Below are 10,668 nucleotides of genomic sequence, written 5' to 3'. Positions count from 1 at the left end.
TTTTGTGTGGAATCTTTAGGATTTTCTAACATTTAAGATCATGCCATCCATGAACAGAGATAATTTTACTTTTTTCTTTCCAATTTAGATATCTTCGATTTCTTTTTCTTGCCCACTCCTCTGGCTAAGACTTCCAGTGCTACGTTGAATAGACTTGGTGAGAGTAGGCACTCTTGCTCCTGATCTTAGAGGAAAGCTTTCAGTTTTTTACCATTCACTGTGATGTTTCCTGTGGGATTTTCATATGTGGCCTTAATTGTGTTGAAGTAATTTCCTTCTATTCCTAGTTTGTGAGGTGTTTTTATCATGAAAGAATGTTGAATTTTGTCGAATGCTTTGTCTGCATCAACTGAGATGATCATGTGACATTTATCCTTCATTCCGTGAATGTGGTGTATTATATTGATTGATTTTCATTTGAACCATCTTTCCATTCCAGGAATAAATCCCACCTGGTCATGGAATATAATCATTTTAATGTATTTTTCAATTGAGTTTGCTATCATTTTGTTGAGGATTTTTGCATCTATATTCATCCAGGATATTTGCCTGTAATTTTCTTTCTCTGTAGATCCCTGTCTAGCTTTGGTATCAGGGTAATGCTGGCCTTATAAAATGAGTTTAGGAATATTCTCTACTCTTCAACTTTTTGGAAGAATTTGAGAAAGATTGAGATTAATTTTTCTTTAAATGTTTGGTAGAATTTACCAGTGAAAGCTTCAATTCCTGGGCTTTTCTTTGTTCGGAGATTTTTTTTTGATTACTAATTCAATCTCCTTGCTAGTTATAAATCTATTCATATTTTCTATTTCTTCTTGATTCATTCTTGATAGGTTGTATGTTTCTAGAAAGTTATTAACCCATTTCTTCTAAGTTATCCAATTTGTAGGGAGAGAATTGTTCATAGTTTTCTCTTATGATCCTTTTTGTTTCTGTGGTATCAGTTGTAATGTTTCCTCTTTCACTTCTGATTTTATTTGAGTCCTCTCTCCTTTTTCCCTCGTCTAGCTAAAGTTTTGTCAATTTTGTTTATCTTTTAAAAAAACTGACTCTTAGTTTTGTTGATTTTCTTCTATTGTCTTTCCAGTCACTGTTATATTTATTTGCGCTATGATCTTTGTTATTTCCTTCCTTCTGCTAACTTTTGGCTTAGTTTGCTCTTCTTTTTCTGGTTCCTTGAGGTGTAAAATTAGGTTGTTTATTTAAGTTCTCTCCTTTTCCTTTACATAGACATTTATCACTATAAACTTCCCTCTTAGAACTGCTTTTTCTGCATCCTCTACAAAACTGCTTTTGTATATTGTGTCTCTATTTTCATTTTTCTCAAAATATTATTTGATTTCCCTTTTGATTTCTTCTTTGATCCATTGACTGTTTTGGAATGAGTTGTGAATTTTCTGGCTTTCCTTCTGTTAGTGATATCTAGTTTCATACCATTGTGGTCAGAATAGACACTTGATATGACTTCAGTCTTTCTAAATTTGTTAAGACTTGTTTTGTGACCTAACACATGATCTACCCTGGAGAATGTTCCTCGTGGACTTGACAAAAATGTGTACACTGCTGCCGTTGGATGGAATGTTCTGTATAGATCTGTTAGGTCCAGTTGGTCTAAAGTATAGTTTAAGCCCAATAGTTCCTTATTGATTTTCTGTCTGAATGATGAAGAAATTGTTGAAAGTGGGGTATTGAAGTCCCCCACTACTATATGTTGCTGTCCATTTTGGCCTTCAGATCTGCTATTTGCTTTACATATTTATGTTCTCTGACGTTAGGTGTATATATATTTACAACTGTTATATTTTCTTAATGGATTTATCCCTTTATCATTATATAATGACCTTTTTAGTCTCTTATTACAGTTTTTAATCTAAAGTCTATTTTGTCTGCTATAAGTATAGCTACTCCTACTCTCTTTTGGTTTCCACTTGCATGGAAAACCTTTCTCCATTTTTTCTCTTTGAGCCTATGTGTGCCCTTAAAGCTGAAGTGAATCTCTTGTAGGCAGCATATAGTTGGATCTTGTTTTTCAGTCCATTCAACCACTCTATGTCTTTTGATTGGAGAATTTAATCCATTTACATTTAAAGTAATTATTGGTACATAAAGACTTACTAATGCCATCTTGTTACTTATTTTCCATCTGTTTTATATTTCTTTTGTTTCTTTCTTCCTCTTTTGTTGTCTTCCTTTGTGATTTGATGATTTCCCATGGTCATATGCTTAGATTCCTTTCTCTTTATCTTTTGTGTATCTACTATAAGTTTTTGCTTTGTGGTTACCCTGAGGCTTACATAAAACGTCTCATGGTTATAATGGTCTATTTTAAGCTGATAATTCTCATTTTATACAAAACTCTACCCTTACTTCCTCTCCCCAACATTTTATGTTTTTGATGTCACAGTTTGCAGCTTTTTATATTGTGTGCCCATTAACAAATTATCATATCTACAGTTATTTTTAATGCTTTTGTTTTTTAACTTTTATACTAGATTTATGTCATTTACGTGTGACCACTACAGTGTATTGGCGTATTCTGAATTTGGCAACATACTTACCTTAAACAGTGAGTTTTATACTTTCATATGTTTTCATGTTACTAACTAGCATCCTTTCATATCATCTTGAAGAACTCCTTTCAGCATTTCTTGTAAGGCAGGTTTAGTCGTGATGAACTCCCTAAGCTTTTGTTTGTCTGGAAACGTCTTTATCTCTCCTTCATTCCTAAAGGATGGCTTTGCTGGGTAAAATATTTTGGGTTGGTAGTTTTTTTCTTTCAGCACTTTGAATGAATATAACATCCCATTCTCTCCTGCACTGCAAGGTTTCTTCTGAGAAATCTACTGATAGTCTTGTGGGGGTTCCCTTGTATGAGATGAGATTTTTCCTCCTGCTGCTTTCAAAATTCTCTCTTTGTCTTTCATTTCTGATGGTTTTATTATAATGTGTTTCAATTAAGTCCTCTTTGTGTTAAATCTGTATGGGGACCTATGAACTTCATTAACCTGGATGTCCACATCTCTCCTCAGATTTGGGGAGTTCTCAGCTATTATGTCTTTAAATAAGCTTTCTGTCCCCTTCTCTCTCTTCTCCTTCTTCTGGGACTCCATTATGGAAATATTGTTTCACTTAATGGTGCCCCATAATTCACACTGGCTTTCTTCACTCTTTTTCATTCTTTTTTCTTTTTTCTCTTCTGACTGGATACAGTCATGCATCACATAACAATGGGGATACATTCAGAGAAATGCATTCTTAGGCAATTTTGTTATTGTGTGAATATCATAGCGTGTACTACACAAACTTAGATAGTATAGCCTACAACAGACCTAGGCTATATGGTATAGCCTATTGCTCCTAGGCTACAAACCTATATGGCATGTTACTGTACTCAATATTGTAGGCAATTGTAACACAATGGTAAGTATTTGTGTATCTAAACATATCTAAACATAGAAAAGGTACAATAAAAATATGGTATAAAAGATAAAAAATGGTAAACCTGCATAGGGCACTTAGCAGGAATATAGCTTGCAGGACTGGAAGATTCTCTGGGTGAGTCAGTGAGTGAGTGGTGAGTGAATGTGAAAGCCTAGGACATTATTGTACACTGCTGTAGACTTTATGTAAACACTGTACACTTAGGCTGCACTAAATTAATAAAAAATCTTTTTCTTTCTTCAATCATAATCTTAACCTATTGTAACTTTTTTACTTTATAAACTAAATTTTTTTACTCTTTTGTAATAACATAGCTTAAAACACAAACACATTGTAGAGCTGCACAAAAACCTTTTCTTTCTTTGTATCCTTATTCTATAAACTTTTTTCTATTTTCAAATTTTTTTAGCTTTTGTGCTTGTTAAACTTTTTCATTAAAAACTAGTACACAAACACACACATTAACCTAGGCCTACATAGGGTCAGGATCATCAGTTTCACTGCCTTCCACATCTACATCTTGTCCCACTGGAAGATCTTCAGGGGCAATAACACACATGGAGCTGTCATCTTCTATGATAACCATGCTTCTTCTGGAATAGCTCCTGAAGGACCTACCTGAGGCTCTTCTTGAGGAAGCAATACTCTCTTCAGAAATATGTCTATGGTGGTTTGCTTGGTGTGTTTCTTTCTTTCATCATAGATTTGTTTGTGAGCACGTAATGCACCAGGAACATTCCTCTTTATTAATGAAAACATTTTGGTGTTGGGGATCCATATTTTAAAACTTTTTAATGAAGTCATTGACATCTGAAAAAGGTTCTACTAAGCCCTTCAATGTGAATTTTCTTGCAGGTTCTTCTTTTTCTTCTCCTGCAGTTTCTTTTGCTCTTGTCTCTTCTTCAGCTGTGAGTTCTTGTTCCAGCTTCAATAATTCCTCATTAGTCAATTCCTCAGGGGCCACCTCTAGGAGCTCCTCAATATTATCCTCATCCACACCCATGTTAAAGTTGTTTGCCATCTCAACCACAACCTTGTTGATTTTTGCAACCACTTCATCCTTGGCAAATCCTTTGATGTCATGAACACACCTCTTGAATGTCTTCTTCCAGATATCATTCATACAGTCCTTGGTGACATCACCCTAAGCCCAAGCAAGATTCTTGATGCAGTCACAGATGTTTTGATCCTTCCAGAATTGCATCAGTATCTTCTCAGTGTCTTCCTCAGTTGCAGCAATAGCCTGGGCAAAAATAGCCTTCCTCAAGTGGTAGGCCTTAAAAGCTGCTATAACTCCTTGATCCATTGGTCTGTCAGCTGAGGTCAGTATCAATGAATATTGCAGGGATCCTCAGTGGCCAAGGCTGTGGGTGTATGGAGTGGCAGCAAGGGCTGTTAGAGTCATTGGTGGCAAAGGCTGCTGGGGACTACCTGATCTCTTCCTCCCTCAGGGGATGTTGTAGCCATCGGTATCCTTCTTGGCATGGGATCCAGCTTGAGGGCACCCTAGTGGTGGTGGTGACACTGGTATCTGATGTCCAGGACCCCATGATGCAGCCACAGAGCCAGGGACTGGAGTGCAGTCACTCATGGAGCAACAGCGGTTCTGGGGTCCAGGACACTCACAAGGTTGGGGGGTAGTGGTCACAATCCCAGGTGATACAACAGTCACTGCTTTGGGGTAGGGGAACACAACAGCATCTCTCTTCCCAGGGAATCCACAGCAGCAATGGTTGTTGATTACCTCAGCAGCAAAGGCTGCCAGTGTCCTCTGCAGAGCAGATGGCTGGGGACCATGATGGCACCTGCTATGTGGCTGACAGTGGTCGCCCCCACCCTTATTCTTTGCTCCTAGCCCTCTCCAGACTCCTCAGCCTCAGTCTCCCCAGTGATCCTTTCTGTGCAGTTATTCTCCATTTTTTGTTCCACTTTTCTGTTGCTATAGATTCTTAATTGGACCCCTGAGCCCTCCTGAGGCTGTTTTTACTTATGGATAGCCGTCTAATTGTTTTTTGTAGGGGAAGAAGGTTGGTATTTCCTACTCCACTATCATGCCGACATTACTCCTCTTGTGTTGATTCTTGAAACATTTTTGGATAGCTGCTTTCAATAATTTTCAGTTTATTTTAAAAACTGATTCATCTCAGTGTTGCCATCAGTTGATTATCTTTTCTCTCTCAAGTTGTGATTTTCCTGGTTCTTGTTCTGGTGAGCGATTTTTTTTACTGTAACCTGGACATTCTGGATATTATGTTATGAGACTCTTGGTCCTATATAAATCCATTTTTGTAGGCAGTCATCCTGTTTAGGTTTAGTATGTAGGTTCTGACCTACTTGTGTGGGCTTCACTTTTCTGAGTGCTTGCCTTCCTATTCTGGACTCTTTCTCCCTCCTGGTTCTGTTTGAGCTTCTGCTGGCTCTCTCCTAATGCTGCCCACTGGGGTGGGAGGGTGCCTCCTTGTACCACCCATGTCCATAGTGTGGGTTGGATGCTGGACCTGTAGGATGGGCTGTTTCTGTTGGTCTGTTCTCTGGTCACCCAGCACCAGTGAGCTGATGACTCTATCTCTGCCAGTGGCACTGGGTGAGGGAAGCATCTACCTGGTCCCCCTTCTTTCCTAGGGAGAAGGTTCAGGGGCTGCTACTGCTGTAGGAAGACCCAGCCACAGCTGTCAGCTGGTGAGAGAAGGGGATGGGCTGCACCTTCCACCCCCAAGTTCTGCTGGAGCTGCTGCTGTGGGAAGATCTGGCCACCACAGTCACCAGGTATGAGTCTTCCCCTTACAGCCCCGCTGGGCTCCTCCTTTCCTGGTTTGTTTTTGTTTTCCTTTCAGCCTGAGAGAACAGGCTTTTCTCACTCCCCCTCCCTTTCTTCCCTCCACACCTGCTGACAGGTCTGGTTGCAGGTCTCTCCAGCACTCAGTCCGCAATATCTGTGAGATAAAAGTACAAACCAAGGAACTCACTGAAGGGTCATTCTTCAAGTCCTGGTGTCCCTAGCCAGTCCATCAAGCCCAGTATTCCAATTTTCTGAGCGCTTTTATGATTGTTGAATCGTTTCCTGGATACTCAGTTGTATTTAGAGAGGAGGAACAGGGGAAAATGAGTACGTGCCATCTTGTCCCAGAATCAGACCCGAGTTTTATTTTAAATCATACATAAACGTTGATTCAAAATTTCTATCAAAAGCTTTTTCACCATTTAATAAGACAATCCTATAATATATTTCTTTAATATATTAACTTGGTGAATTATAAGGATTGCTGTCAAGTGTCAAACCACCATGAGTTATGAAATAAACTCAATATTCTGTTTATACTCTGTTTGCCACCTCTCTCAGACTCATTCTCTGCACTTCCTCACCCCTTTCTGGGTCCCAAAAGGTGAACCTATCTGTTCTGCATTGCCCAGGCTCCTTGCCCTCTGAGATAGGGTCAATTATGTTGGGATAATGGAAGGAGTGGCCAGAACCTTAAAAAGTGTGAATGGAGAGGGAGGGCAGAGTATCTCCTTCTTCTGCCCACTTGCTGTGTGGAGACAGACACTGAAAAATAAATGTATTAAGTGAGAAAAGTGTACTGTATTAAGAAAGCAGTAAGGGCTTTGCAAAAAGTTAAAGCTCACAGAGTACAGGAATGGAGGGGGCAGATGGTGATTTCACAGAGAACTTCAGGCCAGGCCTTACTAAGAAGGTAACGTTTGAGAAAGGACTAGTGAGGGCTGGCCCAGTGGCGCAGCGGTTAAGTTGGCACATTCCACTTCTCAGCGGCCTGGGGTTTGCCACTTCGGATCCCGGGTGTGGACATGGCACCTCTTGGCAAAAGCCATGCTGTGGTAGGTGTTCCACATATAAAGTAGAGGAAGATGGGCATGGATGTTAGCTCAGGGCCAGTCTTCCTCAGCAAAAAGGGGAGGATTGGCAGTCGTTAGCTCAGGGCTAATCTTCCTCAAAAAGAAAAAGAAAGAAAGGACTAGTGAGAGGTAAGGAAGCAACCATTTTAAGGACTTTGGATTTTGCTATGAGTGAAACGGGGTGGCATGGAAGGGCTTCAAGCAGAAGAATAACATAATCTGGCATATTTTACAAAGACCTTACAGTAATAAAAATCCCCTGACAAATAGAAATGCATGAATACTTCCTTAATGTGATGGAATATATACTTCAGTCCTAAAGCTATCATCTTACTTGCAGAAATATTAGAGACGTTCCCACTGAGGTCAGTGTCAATGCGAGGGTAACCGATTTCCCTATACCTTTTGACATTGTTCTAGAGGTATTAGCCAATGCAATTGGACAAGAAAAAACAATTAGAGGCACAAGAATTAGAAATAAAGAAATAAAACTATGCCTACAAATGCTATATTAGTTTAACTGGAAAACCCTATATAATCAATGATAATAAAATAATTCAGCAAAGTAGCAGGATATAAAATGAAACTGAAAAAAAATAACCTAAACCTCATACCTCACACAAATTCATTTAAACAGGTTAACCCAAAACAGATCACAGACTTAAAATGCAAAATGTAAAACTATAAAACTTTTACAAGAAAACATAGGAGAAACCTAGTGACCTGTGGTAAGGTGAAAGTGAAGAGTTTTTATACATAACATCAAAAGCATTGGGGCCAGCCCGGTGGCACAGCAGTTAAGTTTGCACTTTCCACTGTGGTGGCCCATGGTTCGCCCACTCGGATCCTGGGTGTGGATGTGGCACAACTTGGCCCACCATGCTGTGGCAGGCGTCCCACGTATAAAGTAGAGGAAGATAGGCATGGATGTTAGCTCAGGGCCAGTCTTCCTCAGCAAAAATGAAGAGGACTGTCAATAGTTAGCTCAGGGCTAATCTTCCTCTAGTAAAAAAAAAAAAGCATGATCCATCAAAGAAAAAAGAAATCAATAATCTGGACTTTGTCAAAATTAAAAACTTTTGCTCTGCAAAATACCCTGTTAGGAGGATAAAAAGACAAACTACAGATTTGGAGAAAATACTTGAAAACCAAATATCTGAAAAAGGACTTATGTCAAGAATACATACATTTCAAAATATAACAGTAAAACCCAGCCATCCCACTACTGGGTATCTATCCAAAGAACTTGAAATCAGCAATTCCAAAAGTCCCATGCACCCCTATGTTCACTGCAGCATTATTTACAATAGCCAAGACGTGGAAGCAACCTAAATGCCCATCAACTGATGATTGGATAAAGAAGATACGGTATATATATATACAATGGAACACTACTCAGCCGTAAAAAAAGACAAAATTCTCCCATTCACAACAACATGGATGGACCTTGAAGGTATTATGTTAAGTGAAATAAGCCGGATAGAGAAAGACAAACTCTGTATGACTCCACTCATAGGTGGAAGTTAAACATAGAGACAAAGAGAATTGATTAGTGGTTACCACGGGAAAGGGGGGTTGGGGGAAGGGCACAAAGGGTGAAGTGGTGCACCTACAACATGACTAACAATAATGTACAACTGAAATTTCACAAGTTTGTAAACTATCATAATCTTAATAAAAAGTTAAAAAAAATCTAACAGTGAAAAAATGGGCAAACATTTCACCAAAGAGGATATGCAGTTGGCAAAAATGCACATGAAAATGTGTTCAATATTGTTAGCCACTAGAGCAATGCATGCTAACACCATGATGAGCTATGACTATATACTTATTAGAAGGCCTAAAATAAAGAATAATAACAATACCAAATGCTGGTGAGGATTCAAAGAAACTGGACCCATCACACATCAATAGTGGGAATGTAAAAGGTATAGCCATTCTGGAAATTCATCAAACTGGTTTTTTTTTTTCAGATTGTTTTAAAACTAGGCATACAATTACCATACAACCCAGCAATCACACTTCTGGGTATTTATCTGCTATGGTGTGAGTGTGTGTGTTCCCCCAAATTCATAGGTTGACATCCTAGCTCCCAATGTGATGGCATTAGGGTAGAGCCCTCATAATGGGATTAGTGTCTTTGTAAAGAGAGCTCCCTCACCCCGTCTACCATGTGAGGACACAATGAGAAGACAGTTGTCTACAAACCAGGAAACAGGCCCTCATGAGACATCAAATCTGCTGCCTCCCTGATCTTGGACTTCCGGCCTCCAGAACTGTGAGAAATACATTTCTGTTCTTTGTGAGTCACCCAGTCTGTGGTATTTTGTTATAGCAGCCTGAATGGACCAAGACGTTATCCCAAAGAGGTGGAAACAAGTCCACGCAAAAACCTGTGCAGAGATGTTCAGAACAGCTCTTTGTAATACCCAGAATTGGAAACAACCCAATATCTTTCAAAGGAGGAATAGTTCAACAAACTATGCTACATCTGCACCATGGAATATTCCTTTCCAGGGTAGTCAGTGAACTATTGATTCCTGCAGCAGCCTGGATGGATCTCAAGGGGATTACGCTGAGTGGAAAAGCCAATCTCAAAAAGTCACATACTGTATGATTGCATTTATGTAACAGTCTTAAAGGACAAATGCATAGAGGTTAGTGGTTTCCTAACCTCTAATGCGTAGAGGCATAAGGGGTGGGGAGTAGGGAGGTGAGCTTGACTACAAAGGGTAGCACAAGCGAGCTTTGTGGTGATGGACCAGTTCTGCATCTTGGTTGTGACGGTGGTTACACAAATCTACACATGACAAAACTGCATAAAGCTGTACATGCACACATACACATTCAATGAGTGCGTGTAAAACTGTGAAATCTGGCTAAGGTCTGTGGATAGTACCGTTAGCTGCCTGGTTTTGATGTTATGACTTACTTGGGTAAGATGTGACAATTGGGGAAACCAGGTAAAGGGTATATGGGGCCTATCACGAGGAAACATCAGACCAATCCTGCAAATAAGGAACTTTTATTGAAAAGATAGTAAGTGTTACAGCTCTTTTAGAATTTGTCTAGCAGGTTTTCCGGTCCTCACTGCAAGACCTCCCACGAAAAAAAAAAAAAAGAGAGAGAGAGAGATTATAGATGAGAGGGAGATGGAGACAGAGAGAGAGAGAGAGAAAATGCTCTAAAAATGTTAATGTCAGGAAAGTTAAAAAAAAAAGAAAAAGTTCAAAGAAATGTTCTAGGTTAAAGAAGACTAGAGAGACATGACAACTAAAGACAATGCTGATCCCAGACTGGAATTATGCTGGAGAGGAAATTCCACAAAGAACATTATTGAGGCTATTGATGAAATTGGCTGAGGGATAGTGTATT

The 10,668-nt window shown here is 39.3% G+C and overlaps 1 non-coding gene across 1 annotated transcript; it reads left to right on the top strand.

Moving 5' to 3' along the window:
- Window positions 1–10,334: 10,334 nt before the first annotated feature.
- Window positions 10,335–10,396, top strand: LOC139083158 (U7 small nuclear RNA). Its single transcript, XR_011539725.1, has one exon. It is a non-coding gene; the product is annotated as a U7 small nuclear RNA (small nuclear RNA).
- The last annotated feature ends 272 nt before the right edge of the window (window positions 10,397–10,668 follow it).

Source organism: Equus przewalskii, chromosome 4 (assembly GCF_037783145.1).
Source record: "Equus przewalskii isolate Varuska chromosome 4, EquPr2, whole genome shotgun sequence".
In the NCBI taxonomy this organism is placed as follows: domain Eukaryota; kingdom Metazoa; phylum Chordata; class Mammalia; order Perissodactyla; family Equidae; genus Equus; species Equus przewalskii.
This window is presented reverse-complemented; position numbering and strand designations above follow the sequence as displayed.